Genomic DNA, 18,353 nt, shown 5'->3' on the forward strand with positions numbered 1-18,353 from the left:
GGGTTCGATCCCTGAATCAGAATGATCCCCTGGAGAAGAAAGGCTAAACACTGAAGTATTCTTGCCTGGAGAATTCCATGCACAGAGAAGCTGAGAAGCCTGGTGGGCTACAGTCCATGGTGTTGCAAAGAGTCAGACACAACAGAGCAACTAACACTTTCACTTTATAAATTTAATATATCTCTTTCTCTTACCCTACTAAATAGTATCAGAAAAGGTATACTGAATTTTATCAAATGCTTTTTTGACATCTATTGAAAAGATAATTATTTCTTTCTTCCCCCTCCCAAGCTATTCATATAGTGAATTGCAATAATAAATTTACTAATATTAAACTGTGTTTGAAATATGATGTAGTTTTAACATTCTGTTGGGTTTTATTTTATTAACATTTTAATTTGTATTTTCTATGGAGATTATTCATTTCATATTAGAGTTTTAAACTTATTGGGAGAAACTATAATTTCAGTCTTACATCAGTCTTAAAAAAATTGTGCTTTACATATTTAATTTATATGTAGCCTTTTACTTTTAACCTTACATGTTTTATTTTTAACTGTTTTGCCATTGAGCTGCTAGAAGTTTGATCAAGTGCTTTATTTGATCTCTTTATAGTTAAGTAATTGTTTAGTGGTTTAAGTAATTTAGTGTGTACTTCTTAATTTTTTATAATTAAAATAATTGTGGCTACCAATACAACATAAAATTTATTATTTTAGCCATTTACGTGTACAGCTAAGTAATGTTATATACGTTCGCATTGTTGTGTAGTAGATCTGCCGAACTTTTTCATCTTGTAAAACTGAAGTTCTATACTCATTGGACAACAGTTTTCCATTTCCCTTTTCTCCAGTACCTGGCAGCCAATGTTTACTTCCTGTTTCTATGATTTTTGACTAGATACTTCATATACGTAGAATCATATGGTACTTGTCTTTTTGTGACTGGCTTATTTCATTTAGCTTAAGATTCATCCATGTTGTATCATATGACAATATTTCCTTCCGTTCTAGGACTAAATATTCTATTGTATGTATATACTACATTTTGTTTTATCCATTCATCCATTGATGGACATTTGAGTTGCTTCTACCTCTTGGCTATTGAGCCTCTTAATTTTACATTTAATTCATGTGATTCGAATTTATATTGACTTTGGAGGAAGATAGGAACTTAGTCTTACGTTTCCAAATAGTTAATCAATTAATTTAGCTATTTCATCATCTGTCATTTCATATATTTAAATAATAGAACAATAGACTGGATTATACCTGCTCAGTACGTGCATCTTTATATGTATTACATTTGTATAAGCTTAAGGTCCTTAAAATTAGTTGTTAACACTAAGCAGTTTCCTGTACTTTTTAGTAAGTAGCTAACATCCGTAGGATTTTATGGTTAACAAAGTAATTTTCCCTATTTTGCACTTTACTTAGTGGTCTTTTTAAATCCATGTGTGTGTATATATATGTATGTATGTATGTATATTTTTCTTCCTGTAAGCCGGCTTGGCTTCTTTCTTTCCTTTCTTCCCTCCCTCTCTTCCAAATTTCTGCTGAAGAAGTAAAGGTCCTTTCAGCACCAGCATCTATGTTGTTGTTGAGTTGCTAAGTCGTGTCCGACTCTTTATGACTGCATGGACTACTGAGCTGCCGGGGAAGCTACCAGCATCCAGTGTGCTGTGCTTAGTCACTCAGTCGTGTTTGACTTTTTGCGACCCCAGGACCTTTTGCCCACCAGGTTCCTCTGGCCATGGGGATTCTCCAGGCAAGAATACTGGAGTGAGTTGCCATGCCTTCCTCCAGGGGATCTTCCCAACCCAGGGATTGAACCCAGGTTCCCTGCATTGCAAGCGGATTCTTTACCATCTGAGACACCAGGGAAGCCCAAGAATACTGGCGTGTAGCGTATCCCTTCTCCAGGGGATCTTCCTGACCCAGTAATCAAACAGGGGTCTCCTGCATTGCAGCTGTATTCCTTACCAGCTGAGCTACCAGGGAAGCTCACCGGATCTATACCATGTTCTTACTGATTTGTGATGTTGCTAGTCTTAATATGCTGCCTTTGAACTTGAACACCTCCATACACTTTTAGGGCAGGATCAAGAAACTATGGATGTGTTTTAGTTCTCTTGCATTATCATTCTAGTGTTCTTTAGTTTTGTTTCAATATTTTAAAAATATATTTCAAGTAAGCCAGGAATAATGTAATACTTATGCAGTTGCTATTTAGGAAATGCCAAAATAGAAGAACTGCTATATGACCTGAGACAGACAAGTCTTAATTGTACTGAATCCTTTAAATTAAACCTTGGCTGAAGTATGCAGCCAAGTATGCAGCCAAACTGTGACTGATGTTTATTTTGTTTGTTTAATGTTGGTGGAATCTTAAAGGGAGATTGCATTATCTTTTTTTCATCTTTTTCTATTTTTTTTTATTGAAGTATAATTGCCTAATACTGCTATGTCAGTTTCTACTGTACAGCAAAGTGAATCAGCTATATGTATGCATACATCACTTTTTTTTTTCTTCCCTCTTCCCCCATCCCCCTTTTTTTGGATTTCCTTCCCTTTTAGGTCACTACAGAGCCCTGAGTATGCATTATCTTCTTTCTGTTTTTATTAAGTCATGTAGTAAGTATAAATTGTAAACATTTAAACAGTAGAGGAAGATAAAGTATGAGTCAAAGCTCCCTTCTTCTGTAGCACAAGGTATAGATTTTAGTCACCAAGTCACGTCTGACTCTTTTGCAACCCCATGGCCTGTAGCCCACCAGGCTCCTCCGTCTATGAGATTTCCCAGGCAAGAATACTGGAGTCAGTTGCCATTTCCTTCACCAGGGGATCTTCCTGATGGGTGAATTCTTTACCATTGAGACACCAGGGAAGCCCCCCAAGGTATAAATTTTAAGTGTGTACATTTCATGGCTTTATATGTATTTGCACATATATATCTTCACATGTATCTGTGTAAGCAAATTTTTGTTTTATATAAAGGGGGTCATTATATAGATATTCTGAAATTTTCTTTTTAAAATTAATAATCTTATCATAGACTCTTCCAGTGTAAATGCACATATTGATTATCTTATTCCTCGTAATGGCTGTGAAATGTTCCCTTGTCAGGTATCATGACTTCCCTGATTTTGTTGAGTGTTTATACCCAGTGTTTTGTTTTTGTCCAGTGTTCTTCCATTACAAATAATACTGCAGTGGATTCTTTTTGATATGTATCTGTGTCTGTGTATGTTTGTATTTTAGGATATATTTCAGTGGTGAAAGTGCCGGACCAAAGGTACATGGGTCTGTTTCTGTAACTGACATTTTATTATGTGAATGAGCTCTGTATTTTAAACTACAGTGGGTTTTTAGTGGTTTAGTATGTTTTAGAATGTGCTATGTCATATGTTGGGTTACAAGCCCCATTGATATCTAGTCTCTGTGGATGTCATTCTCTGTTAAATGTTTTATCCATTAAGAGACAGATAAAATATCACCTCTTTCCTGAAAGTATTCATAACACTTAGAACATTGGGTAATTATAACCCCAATAACTAATATTTTAATGAGTGCTTACTATATACTATAATTATGTGTAGTGTCTTATTTAATCCTCACAACTCTAAGAGGTAGATAATACTATTATCCACAGTTTGTAGTTGAAAAAAAATCAAGGAAAAGAATAACTTGCTCAAGGTCACAGTAAATGATGGAAATAGAATATAAACATGAGCAGTCTCACATCAACGTCTGCTTTTTTTTAACTGGTATAGGTCACTGGTTCCCTTCTGTTCCCTGATCTCCCTAATAATTGGCTCAAGAGATATTTGGTATAAATTATAGAACTCACTAGCTCATTTAATCTTGTATTTAGGTCTTATTTACAGATCTGTGTGAATGACGTCTTTTTCTAATTTATGACATACCTCTGGGTCATTATACATAAGGCAGTGGCAACCCACTCCAGTACTCTTGCCTGGAAAATCCCATGGACAGAGGAGCCTGGTAGGCTGCAGTCCATGGGGTCCCTGGGAGTAGGACACGACTGAGCGACTTCACTTTCACTTTCATGCATTGGAGAAGGAAATGGCAACCCACTCCAGTGTTCTTTGCTGGAGAATGCCAGGGACGGAGGAGCCTGGTGGGCTGCAGTCTATGGGGTCACATACAGTCGGACATGACTGAGGCGACTTAGCAGCAGCAGCAGCAGCAACAGTAATAGTCCTGGTACGTTTAAGAGTTGTTTAGAACACCATATTATAGAACCGCACCCCACCTCCTTAAAAAAAAGACTTTATTGGAGTATAGTTAACGTTGCTCTGTTCTGTTACATTTTGTTATTTCCCTGAGTCCATCTTTAGCAAAATTCATGTGATCCTGAGATGGATTTCATAGATTGTGAGTGAATAGTATACTATTCTGTACCTTTTGTGGAACATCAAATCAAAATACATAACTTGTAGATAAGTTGTTAAGATGTGAAGTGAGAAGTATGCTGTCTTAGACTTACCACATGTCTTAATTCATGCTGTCAAGTAAGTGTGATAGGCAAGCTGAATCTCAGAGCCTAACATAAAAGGGACATCATAATACCTTCTTTTGGGTGGGGGGTCAGATGAGATGATTGTGTCAAAACATTTGTGAACTATAACAGTCTCCATAAATACTAGTTTTTAAAACTGAGGTTTGAGGAATAATGGAGAGCATTGTGAATTGGGTTACTGTTTAGTAGTATGTTTGGCTATTTTTAAAAAGTACAATTTAAAATCTGTAATTAAAAAAATTTTGACTCTCTTATTTTCTTTCCTAACTCCATTTAATTTGATTATTTTATTAATTCATAGATTGCCAGTAAAACTCTTTGGCTGTAATTGTGCATGTGGATTAATTTATTTTAGGTGGAGTCAGTGTTAGCATAGGAAGTGGGATTCTGTAGTGAAGTGTTAGTCACTCAGTCATGTCCTATTCTTTGTGACTCCATGGGCTGTAGCCTGCCAGGCTCCTCTGTCCATAGAATTCTCCAGGCAAGAATACTGGAGTTGGTTGCCATTCCCTTCTCCAATTCTGTAGTGAAGATTTTACAAATGATAGTTGTATGGGTTAGATGATCTTTTAGGATTATATTTAGAATTCGTTAGATCTTTAGTACTTAAATAGAATATATTCTTCAGTTCCTCTAGAATTTAATATTTTTTTACTGCTTAACCATACTGTTAATAAAGAGGGAGAGATAAGAGTAATGGGAAATGCAGCATCCTTTTCTTATTCTTATCGGCTCTTCTGGGAATGATGAAGCAAACCATATTTTGATGACTTCTCTGCTGTAAGCTTAGCAGGTGATTCAGTGGTTCTAGATAAAATGGCAAAGTATAAAGCAAAAATCTGACTATACTGTTTTCTTAAATCTCAGAATCTTTAAAACATAGCCCTAACTTGCTTTGTGGATTGGTCTTTCATTTGTACCTTTCCTGCTTTGCTTTTCTTACTCTGCCCAGTATTACCATCTCCCAGTTTGAGATCCTCTCCACTGTTTGACCCAGCTTTCTGGCTACAACCCAAACTCTGATACTGAATTCTCTTAGTCAGAACCTAGTTCTGGAATATATTTTAAGTTGTTAATGTGTCTTAGGTATGTGGGAGGTCGTTCCATATGTAGAAGTTCTTACCTACTTTAGCCCTATCACCAGATTCTCTTATTATCTTGTATCCAAGACATAAAAAACATGGGCTTGGTATTGCAGCTTTTTGTCTTCCATGCATGAGAAACTTCGTTTTGTTTCCCACAGAGCTCAGAAGAACAGAATAGCAAGAGGACCCATTCATTGAGTCTTGAATGTTAAGATTCATGAATCTCAATCAAATACTAAAGTCTCTTGACCTCACTTCTAGAAGCAGAAGTTTCCATAAAAATATTAATTGAAGGGTATTCCAGTTTCATTAAATCCTAGACATGTGAATACCTGACAATTTCTGTGCCCAACATAATATGACATTCCATTATGAAATAACCCATTGCCTTTTATTTTCTAATATTTCTCCTGGAGCGGAGGGGGTGCAGGGGGTGGGGGCATTGTATAGAAAGATTTAATTCAAGGTGGGAAACTTGCTTTTGTATCCTGCTTTAATACTATGTGACTTTGGGAAAGTTACTACTTAACTTCCTTTTGTTTATCCATATTGGAACTAATAATTTTTTCTAAAGAATGGAGATAATGTAAACATCTAGTACACTATTTTATGTATTGGAGGTATTGATTACTTGGAAATTTTGTATTTAACTGTAAATGTAATATTTGAATTAAGTCCTCGTTGTTCTTTTACAATCAGGAGCGGTTTTCTTTACCTTTTATAGCTCCTGGATTTTAGTTAGATTCTGATGAAAACTGTGGACCTGTGCTCCCTCACATGTACTTAAATATATTCATACAATATTTTGCAGATTTTTCAGTAGGATAAACTTTTGAGACATAGGTCTTTGAACCTTGGATTATTTGTATTAGCTGAAGAGTACCAGATTTCATCTTTCATCCATTGAGATCAATGACCTTCTGTGCTTTTTATCATCTCTAAAATTAAACAGTAAACAACTCCTTCCATACCTCTCCCCAAAGAATCGTGTCAAAGATAAAGAATTTTTCTTTTAGAAATTGACACTATATAACCTTTCAAAGGATTTTCTTTGGGGATGTAATAGATTAGAACATTATAAATCACTACCAAAAATTTTCCTTCCTTGTTCTTTTTGAAATCATTTGAATCTTAACTCAGGGGAAAAACCTGTTGAGAGATAACTGGTTTTTGTATCTGCCTTTCTTCCCCCTATAGGTATGACAGATGTCTTAGGGAATGATAAGATATACTTAATATTTATAGCTATTTCCTCATTCTATGTTCAACACCAAACTGTAAATTTTAATTTGACTTCTTCCGGCTTATTTTACAATTTTTGTCTTTTCTTTTAAATATGGTGCATTGATAGCATTCCTTTAACTTTCTTTGTTCCCAGCATCCCACTTAGGTTATTTAAAGATTGAACTAAACCACAGTTTTGAAAGCAAGAAACAGATATTATTACATTGGTCAAACTACCTTAAAGAGAAGCAAAAGAACCTCATTAGCTCTTGAACTTTGTGTGTACTCAGATGTGTGTGGGGAAGAAGGGAAGAAGATCCAACTTTAGGCATAGATAAGTCCAGATTTGAATAATATTATCAGTACTGGTTTTCTCACAACATTTTTACTCTCCCTTTTCTTCTTGAATTAGTTTTATTTTCAGCTAGGCAAAGATGGCTGCCAAAGGAGAGGGGGCTGGGATATTCTAGCCAGTGGTGGCTGGGAAGACTCACCTCTACCCAAATCACATGAAATATTTTCCCCACAGACATGAGGGATTATATTACTAGAAAGGTGGGCCGGGGATAAAGCATGTTGAATAGTAAAATTACAGTTCACAGTCCACTACAGGTACCATCAGAGGACCAGAAATTTTGAAGAAGATAGAAAGCTCACGAGATCGCATTGACAGCAAAATCTCAAAGGAAACTGGAACTCAAGATACCAGAGGTAAGCTCAGGTTTTCCTAGGGGAACCTTGGAAAGGCTCCAGGCTTGGAGTCAACAAGGACAGAGAACAGTAGTAATTGGGTAATAATCAGGAATTTTTTAAAGAGTTACTTGCCAGAGTGCTGGGTTAGTTGGACCTCCATCCTCCCCTTCCTCCAGTCTAAACAGCTCTGGTGGCAGTGGTGCCTGCCCTCAGGCCTGAAGTCTAAGAACTGTTCTCTTTTAAGAAAGTAGACTAACAGTTCAGTAGGACATCTGAGATCTTGGAATCTGAGAGAGTAGCAGAGGCACTGAAGCTTGCTTCTTCAGAGAAAAGCACTTTTGGTGGATCCCGGCAGGCTTGACTTCTTGTTTAGGTACCTTTCTGGGGTGCCTGGTTATCTGTATGCCCTGACTACTTAAATGGTATCACACTCCCATTTAAGTGAGACACCATTTGCAAAAACAAGTCCGAACAACATCAGAGAAAGCCAAAAGTAATCTTTTATAAGCCAGTATAAATAAACAATTGAGGAGAATCAAGATGGAAGACGATTAAGAGGAATGAAAGAACAACTGACCTCAGATAAAATTCCGAAGAAAACTTCAAAGAAAAAAAAATGTAATACATATTTTACTAAGATTTAAGAACATGTTGCAATGATTAATCAGAGTTTCACTGAAAAAGTGGCAGAGAAGCAGAAAAGATTTTGAAAATTACAATGATAAATGTTAATGATTGGGTTAAATAACAATTTAGCATTAATCAAGACTGGGTTATTGATTTTGCACTAAAGACGAAGAACTTTAGATATGAAGCAAAAGAAAAAAAGATCTGGAAAAATGGAGAGGTATGGAAAATATATCACAAAGTTTTCACATCTGTAAACATTAATTCTAGAAAAAGTACAGAAAGTGGGAAGGAGACAAATACTGAAAGAAATAATTGAAATTTCATGAGCCGAAGAAAGATAAAAAATTTCAGATTAAAAGAGCCCATCTAGTACCACGCAGGATGAATGAAAAAAGACGTACATCTAGACACATCTGGTAAAATTTCAGAACTCTAACATAAAAAGAAAATTCTCAGTTACAGCTAGAGAGCGGGAATAAAAAATGGAAAATCCAATAACTGAAATCTTAGGAGCCATACTGAATGCTTGAAGACAAGCAGTATTTTCACCATTTAGGGAAAAATAGAGTCAGACACGACTGAGCAACTTCACTTTCACTTTTCATTTCACTTTCATCAATTGGAGAAGGAAATGGCAACCCACTCCAGTGTTCTTGCCTGGAGAATCCCAGGGATGGGGGAGCCTGGTGGGCCGCTGTCTATGGGGTCGCACAGAGTCGGACACGACTGAAGCGATTTAGCAGCAGCAGCAGCAGCAGATTTGCACCTAAATTTTTTATACTGTACTATTTATCATGTGAAGACAAGTAAATTTTTACCCTGAGAAAAAACTATGTATCTTATATAACTATATTTGAGATATTATTATACAATGGAAAATATAATCTGAGATAGATGATACGGTAGTAGGGAAGTGTCAGGGGAAGAAACTGGTAGCTATAGTGGCAATCTTGGACCTTCAAAAAGAACTAAAGAAAACTAGAAGAAAATTCTTAGACTACATGGACACTTCTTGTTCAACCAGTAATGTCTAAATGATATAAAATTGCATTTCCTTCAGGGATTAGTATTTACCTAGTCATGTTATAAATGCAGTTAATTTTTAGTTTTTAGAATCAACCTGCTGCTGCTGCTGCTGCTGCTAAGTCGCTTCAGTCGTTTCCGACTCTTGGCAACCCCATGGACTGCAGCCCACTGGGCTCCTCTGTCCATGGGATTCTCCAGGCAAGAAGAGTACTGGAGTGGGGTGCCATTAGAATCAACCTAGAAAATATATAAAATAGATTTAATTATAGTTGTGAAATAGTTAAGGAGTATAGTTATAAACTTTCATAATAAAAAAATGTTATAACCCTTAAAATTGGGAGATAGAGGGCAACAAAGAAAGAGTCAGTGTTCATTTCTTCAGTGGGCGGTAAATAGATAACACATAAAAATTAATAAGAAACAGAAGTCAAGTAACAAACTTAACAGATATTGAAATTAAGCTTGTAATCATACTACAAATCAGTTAACAATGTAACAATGTATTGCTATTTTATTGCAGGCAAGTAACAAAAAGATTTACTGTTTATCTTGTGCCTTTGCAGCCTTTGTATCTTTAAAAATTGCACCTTCATGCATCATATTTATAATATTGAAAACATTGCAGATGTGTTGTATTTACCTAGTTAGATAATGATACTTTTATTTATAAAGTAACAGTCCAGGACCACATAGTTATTAGAAACTATGTGAGGTGGAAATACTGGACACATGAAATTAATTCCAGGAATTTGGGGAGTTGCATAGAATATATGAATATTTTTACGTAAGATGCATAAGTATTTCTTCACTGACTTTCCCTCTTGATTTTATATGTCAATTCTGGACTCATTTCCATGAGTTTGTTAAAAATTTTAGATGTATTAGATTTTAATTTTAAATTTTAAAAATTGTTAAAAAGTTTGTTAAAAATTTAGATGTATTAGAAAAATTTGAGTCCTTCCCACCAATGGCCCTAAATAAAATGACATTTTCTCTGGCATACTGAAGACTGGGATTAGAAGCATGGTTTGTTCATAAGAAGGAAGTCATGTGATCAGGGAGAGCTACAGCTACTGGAGACATGATTATCTTCTGGAAGAACTGGAAGAGTTGAAAGATGGGAATAGAAATGGCCTTTGTTATCCTTCTAAAGATGGGTCTTATGTCCCTGACTGGACAATGCTTATTGAGTGAAGGAATTAATTTTATTTTGATACCACTTCAACTTAAAGATAGGTTGGCATTCCTGTTCATACTGTACATACGTAAAATGTTTTTTGAAAGCCTAATTTTAGGAGTGTTGCATCAGAAATATATTTTGGGAAGCGTATTTCTAATTGTATGTTTTTCGTATTTGATTTTAAAATTATAAAATCCTATGCTATTATATGTCTTTAAGTATTGAAAGTGTAAAATACAAAAGACCCTAAGACCTATGTACATTATAATGATTCTACTTAAATTACATGTAGTTTTCTAAGCAAGCTGAAGTTCTAAAAAAAAAAAAAAATCAACTTATGCAAATATATACTCTTAAAATATTTTATGAGAAGTACTTTTAAAACGAAGCATTATACTGGAAATCGGGGAATTTGTGTAAGAGAGTTTACCTGAACATAATATATTTGGCAGTTCTGTTACACTTTTAAACACTTTGTAAGCTATTAGTTTTTCAGTGGCTACCATTTAAACTATTAATTACTTTCACAGAGAGATGTTATGATACATGTTCTTGAAGAGGATGGAAATTGTCGATTGGTGAGGGACCTTTGGAAAGATATGAATGTGGGTTAAGTTTGCTTTCATAAAACATGGTAGTAATTTCATAAAATATGCTAATGTTTATCTGTTACACACATAAAAGTTGTAAATATTAACTTCCATTTACTTATATTGTGTTAGTTTTTGTTGGCAATTTGGTAGTAAAACTAAATATTTGAAATTTGTGAGAGAAGTTGAAAGTAATGGTAACATTGCTTCTAACATAGCTATGTTGTGGGATATCCTCCTGATGACCAAAGAGTCACAGTTACAGTGAATGAAATCAGTATTTATACACACACACACACACACACACACACACATATATACTTAAGTATATATGTGTGTATGTATGAGGGTGCTTGTATTCGGATTCTGTCTGTAGATCCACCTTGGAAACTTTAGAATGTCAGAATTATGCTCTGAGATTTTCCTTTTATGAAGACCCCTGAAGATTCTCTATCTCTAGTCAGGATCAGATTAGTGGAAAAGGGACCTCGCTTTGCAATTTTTGGCCTAGTTTTTTGAGAACACAGACAATTGAAATGTAATACATTTCTTAGGAGATGGATTATGAATCTGAAAGAGTACTTGCAGCAGTTGGCGTGCAGGCGGAACTTTCAAGATTTGTGGTGAACAGATAGGCCAGGAACAGCAGAGTGGTAATAGGCATTGTGACAAAGCAGACTGATGGAGCTTGTTGCCAGCAACTCCAGACCGTCAAACAACCAGAGAGATGAGATTGCAAGGTTGCCTGGATAGTTTTTACATCCTGATTATCTTCCATGCCTTTGGTACTATTGTAAGTGACCTGGAACTGTTTGTTATGTCCCCTGGAGTAGAATAGTTGTCCTTTAGAAAGGTAGTAGATTGGGTTTGGGCTTGTCATTCGTTGTTATTTGTGTTTTGTCCTCATCCTCTCTACTCTCCCCACCACTGTGTCTGTGGAGTGATGGTAGGGAGGTAGGCTCTGTGTGTGTGTGTTGGGGAGGCGGTGTATTTATTTTGCAAGTAGATACTTACTCCTTTTAAATATAGGACATTTAATGTATTGCTCACCAAATTGAGAGTGCTTTACTGTCAATAGATTTAGCCTATTTGAAACAAAACCCGAAAACATTGAACTTATTCCCATTATATATGTACTGGTTTTTCTTTTTGAAATGTTGTACAGACAAATTTGGGAGGTGAACATTCACTAAAAACAATAAATATCGTATCAGTTTTGTATGAAAGTGAAAATGTTAATCACTAGACCCTATTGTGAAATACTAGGAAAGAATGAATTCATGGTGTGACCCATCATGGGTGGAGACAAGAAATGCAAGTGTCCAGCAGGCACAACTGTAATTGCAGATGTGAAAGGAGGGAAAGCTGCTTTGTTTTTTACTTTGCTTAGTATATTACTTATATTTGGACAACATTGTGCTTGTATTCAGTTCTGTTCTGGATGGAATCTATGTCTGGATGAAATATTTGTTTAAATATAATAATACTTTTTATACTGTTCTTAGTGGAGTTTTGAGTTTTATTTATTAAAGAAAAATGGAAAGGAACTATTTATCAGAGAAGATGGAAAAAATCATTGAAGATTTTGATTTTAAACTTTATGAAGAATCAGGATCAAGTTTTTCTAAATAATAGACTCTTGAAGGTACAGTAACTTTGTCATTCTATATCCACTGTGTAGTATAAAGCCTGTCACCTAGTAAACACTCAGTAAATAGTTGTATAAATGAATGATAGTTATAATGGTCTTTCTGAAAAAGTTTACTGAAGCCTTTTTATCATGTTAGACTTGAGAAAAATTTTATTTAAGAAATAAATACTCTTTGTCATGTTTAGAATATACTACTACATGGTCTTTGCTTGATTTTATGTATGCGAGTATAATTTTATATATCCTTACTTAATTCTTTGTTACCTAAGCCTTTTAGCTGTTCCTCACATATCTAAAAACCTGTCCAACTGTTAACATTTATTTTGGAGGTTCTGGTGAAGTTTCAGTCATCCTTATTTTAAAATATTATCATCAAAATTAGACCTGGAATATATGTGAGGAGACTATGAGAGAAGCTGTTTAATGCTGTTTGTGTTAATAAAACCCCATCTTTTTCTTAGTTTGTATTCAATTTTTTTCCCAATAATGATGGAAGGATTACTTTAGAATTTTATATTTTCAAAAGGAATAGTTTGAAGTAAATGTGGAAGGCAGACTAACACTATTTTATTAGTTTAGTAAGAACATAACCAAAAAAATCGTACAGAATTATTATATGCAGAATCCTTATAATACTAAATTCTGACAGAAACTTCACAACTTACTAAGTTAAAGAATCCATTAAACCTAGATGGGATTTGTATTTAAGAGGAACAGAATTTTTAGAAAATTAGATAATTTGTCAGTTTTATTTTTTTATAATTTTATTTTATTTTTGGCTGCATTGGGTCTTTGCTGCAGAGCCCAGGCTCTTTGTTGCTGTGCTCGGGCTTTCTCTGGTTGTGACAGTAGTCGCGGCTACTCTCTAGCTGCGGTGTGCAGGCTTCTCATTGAGGTGACTCTCTCGTTGCAGAGCATGGGCTCTAGAGCACAGGCTCAGCTGCTCTGAGGTATGTAGGATCATAGTTCCCAGACCATGGATCAAACCTGTGTACCCTGCATTGGCAGGTGAATTCTTAACCACTGGGTGCCAAGGAAGTCCCAACATAAAGTTGTTGTTTTTTTTTTTTTTTTAAACTGAAGGATAACTGCTTTACAATGTTGTGTTGGTTTTTTGCCATACATAAACATGAATCAGCCATGGGTTTACATATATCCCCTCCTTCATGAACCTCCCTCCCCGTCCCACCCCTCTAGGTGATCACAGAGCAGCAAATTGAGCTTCCTCCATCATACAGCAAATGCCCACTAGCTATCTATTTTACACATGGTAATGTATATGTTTCAATGCTACTCTCTGAATTTGTCCCACTCTCTCCTTCCTGCTCTGTGTTGAAAGTCTCTCCTTTATGTCTGGAACTCTATTGTTGCCCTACAAATAGGTTCATCAGTACCATTTTTCTAAATTACACATATATGCATTAATGTACAATATTTCTTTTTCTGATTTCACACTGTGTAACAGCCTCTAGGTGTATCCATCTCACTAGAACTGATTCAGATATGTCCATTTTTATGGCTGAGTAGTATTCCATGGTACATATGCACCACAACTTCCTTATCCATTCATCTGTCAGTGGACATCTTGGTTGCTTCCATGTCCTGGGTCTTGTAGATAGTGCTGCACTGAACATGTGTCTTTTAGAATTGTGGCTTTCTCAGGGTATTTGCCAAATAGTGGGATTGCTGGGTCATATGGTACTTTTATTCTTAGTTCTTTTTCTTTAAGAAATCTCCATACTGTTCTCCAGAGTGGCTATATCAATTTACATTCCCACCAACAGTACAGAGTTCCCTTTTCTTCACATCCTCTCCAGCATTTATTGTTTGTAGATTTTTTGATGATGGCCATTCTGACCAATGTGAGGTGATACCTCATTGCAATTTTGATTTGCATTTCTCTAATAATGAGTGATGCTGAGCATCTTTTCACGTGTTTATTAGCCATCTGTATGTCTTCTTTGGAGAAATGTCTGTTTAGATCTTCTGCCTGTTTTTTGATTGGGTTGTTTGTTTTTCTGATGTTGATCTGCCTGAGCTGCTTGTATATTTTATAGGTTAATCTTTTGTCAATTGCTTCACTTGCAAGTATTTTCTCCCAGTCTGAGGATTGCCTTTTCATCCTGTTTATGGTTTCCTTTGCTGTGCAAAAGCTTTTAATAAGATCCCATTTATTTATTTTTGTTTTTAGTTCCATTACTCTGGGATGTGGGTCATTGAGTATCTTGCTATGATTTATGTCAAAGAGTCAAACATCAGGTTTTTTTTTTTTAAGCTAGAGATTTATTGTTATTTTGTAATTAATAAATTGTCAAGTTGGTTATGACACTACCCCACACTGTATACCACCATTTGCTAATACAAAAGCTTTTAAACCATACTGAGGCATAGGGCAGAGAGAGCAGAGACACATGAATATCATCCTTAACAACTTCCTCTTAGTCATGCCTCTGTCTTAATCTTTGTACATGTTTTCTTCCAGGGGAGAGTGTCAGAACAGTGCATAAAATAGTGGGCAACCTGCCATTTACCGTTTTAATACCAAGCAACTTACAGAAATAATGGAATTCAGCTTGTGCTTCCCTTGATTTTACTAGTCTGAACTCATTTTAGGTTACTTTAACATTTTAATTTCCCTTAACTGTACATAAGAGAATATGATGACTAAGAGAATACTGAACCAGAGTCAGCCAAATATACTACTGACCCCAAAATTATGTTTTAATAGGTCCTAAAGGAATGTGGCTCAAATGGTAAAGAATCTGCCAGCAATGCAGGAGATCCCAATTTGATCTGTGGGTCAGAAAGATCCCCTGGAGAAGGGAATGGCTACCCACTCCAGTATTCTTGCATGGAGAATTCCATGGACAGAGGAACCTGGTGGGCTGCAATCCATGGGGTAGCAAAGAGTCAGACATGACTGATTGACTAACAGAGGAATGTACCACCCCAGTGGTTTGAGAGTTCAGCAGTGACATAGTTTTAAATCCATGTTTCCATCAAGAAATTTACTGTACAGTTATATTCAAGTATATGCAGAGTATGTGGGCCCTTTTGTTGGGCATATTCATTGCAATATTACAAAACGTTGGAGCAATACAAATGTCCATCAAAGGGGAACTGATTATAGTACAGGATTTTATTAGTGAAATTTGAATAACAATCAAAATCAGAGAGAGATATACAAATACTAATCTGAAACGATTATGGAATATTACATTTTAAAATGGAGATGTAGGAAAGTATGTACAATATCCTTCTGTTTTTATAAAAGAAAATCTTGCACTAAGATATGCTTCATATATGTAGGTTATTTCTGGAAGAATATACAATTTGTGCCTTTTAGGGGTTGGTGAGAGAGAGGTTTACTTCTCCCTATATTGTCTTTTATACAGGAATGTTTTCTATGTTTGTGCATTGCTTTTGTAGATAAAAACCATAGTTTAAGGAAAAAGAAAGTAACCTATGAAGGTAACAAAAAGCATTTACTATGGTGTATTAGATATATCAAAAAGCTCCAGTCATATAATAGCATGATTGGTTTAGGAGAAATATAAGGTAAATTTATAGAGATAGTTATATATAGTTATTTTAGTAATGTATATAGACTATCAGAAATTTGACCAGATTTTGTTAGCCTTTTAATTTAAATTCTATTTAACTTTTTAAGGTATGTATGTCAGTTATGCTTGGTCCAGGCTATTTTACACTTCTACTGAAATAGAGTAGAAAAGAGAAAAATAGAGATGTAATGACTACATTTCATACATTTTAAGAGGTGAGATTGGTTCAGATTTTCTTTTTCTAATAGTTTGTTTTTATGTAGATGGGTGAAATAATTATATTTCTGCTGCAACCAATTAAGTGTCTTTGTTTTGTTTAAAAATGTGGATTTTGAAAAAGTCTTGCTGTTTCCTAAGTAGAAAAAAAAAAAAATTGATGGGAGCAGAGCTTTACAAGGAAGATTTGATTGGAAAAAAACACAATGTTTTATGTGGAGGAACAAAACCATACAAAATAGAGTTGCTTGCTTGTCAACAAATCTGTGTGTGTGTGTGTGCGCGCGCGCGTGTGTGTTTGGTTTTCTTTTTCCTTGTTCAAAGAAATAAGTGCTGGGCCTAAATGAAACGGTGCATTTTAGAAGATTCCTTTATTTAGTCTTGCTATTTATTGAGCTTCTTCTGTCATTTTCCTCTACTTTTTATGAGAAGCTTTTCTCTTCACTTTGGACATTTGGAGCTTATTGTGTTAAGTATTCTCCTTTATGATTTAAGTAACTTTTGTTCGTTTGTGTTTGTTTGCATAACTGTTAGTAGGTTAACTATTAATTATACTTTAATGCTTTTGCCCTAGATGAAAATTAAAGATTTTAAAATCCATTTTAGGCAAATGGGGAAACAGGTTTTTTTGCCTTCAAACTGATTGAACTAGAAGGATGTTAGCTTACTATTAGGATGTAGAATCTTATAGCAGATGTATATGAATCTCCTTTCACATACCCTTTCCCCCAGAGTAACCTGTGCTGTGGCATAGGTCCTCATATTAACAAAAGAACCAGAAAATAAAATTAAGAAGAAATTATTATTTTGCTGTATAACAAAGAATTACAGAAAGTCTCAAAAGTAGATTATGTTTAAATTCAGTATTTCTAATATCTTATTTCAATGGCCTAAAGATAATAATCACAGAACAAGTAAGTCTTAGTGGTAGCAATAATTTAAAAGGGATTAGGAGAGCTTCCCTGATGGTCCAGTGGTTAAGAATTCACCTGCCAATGCAGAGGATACAAGTTCAATCCCTAGTCTGGGATGATTCCACCTGCCACGGATATGCCACAGCTACTAAACCCACTTGCCCTAGGGCCCATGCTCTGCAACAAGAGAAGCCTGTGCACCGCAACAGAGAGTAGCCTCCGCTGACTACAACTAGAGAAAGCCCACACATAGCAACGAAAACCCACCACAGCCAAAAATAAATAAGATAAAGGGACTAGGATGCATAACTGGATATCAGATGATTCCTTTATTCATGCATTTGTTAATTTAATCAACAAATACTTAAGTCCTTGCTCTCTGCCAGAGACTGCTGGCTCTGGGTATACATTGCCAAACAAAGCATTGCCTGCTTTCATCAAGCTTGTGATCTGTAAGGGAGAGACATGATACATGATATATAAACATCTATAATTCTGTAAGAAAGCTATAATGACATATTTATTAGTGAAAATTTAACAGTAAATGTCAGAAAAGCTTAAGAGCAGCACCGTATTATCCTAGTACAGAGGAGAAAGAGACAGTGAATGGTTTGATTGACTTGAACCTTAGGGGCTGGATGATTTGTCAAAGTTAGAAAGCCTATTCTTATCTTATGAGAAATAAGAGTGTTTGAATGTTGAGTTCCTTGAATTCAAATCTGTCATTTCTTGCTTCTGTTGGAAAAAGGTTTGAGAAAGAAACTTTGTTGTTGACTTCTCTTAATCTACTGCTAAGTCACTTCAGTCATGTCTGATTCTGTGCGACCCCATAGATGGCAGCCCACCAGGCTCCGCCGTCCCGGGGATTCTCCAGGCAAGAACACTGGAGTGGGTTGCCATTTCCTTCAATGAATGAAAGTGAAAAGTGAAAGTGAAGTCTCTCAGTCGTGTCCTCTTAGCGACCCCATGGACTGCAGCCTTCCAGGCTCCTCTGCCCATGGGATTTTCCAGGCAAGAGTACTGGAGTGGGGTGCTGTTG

At 35.6% G+C, this 18,353-nt stretch overlaps 1 protein-coding gene across 1 annotated transcript in view; it reads left to right on the top strand.

Annotated features, from left to right (window-relative positions):
* The window catches only part of ANKRD17 (ankyrin repeat domain 17), a 167,154-nt gene that overhangs the window by 15,416 nt on the left and 133,385 nt on the right, over positions 1-18,353 (top strand). The gene's annotated exons all lie outside the window — the stretch shown is intronic.

Source organism: Bison bison, unplaced genomic scaffold (assembly GCF_000754665.1).
Source record: "Bison bison bison isolate TAMUID 2011002044 unplaced genomic scaffold, Bison_UMD1.0 scf7180017864110, whole genome shotgun sequence".
Lineage (NCBI taxonomy): Eukaryota > Metazoa > Chordata > Mammalia > Artiodactyla > Bovidae > Bison > Bison bison.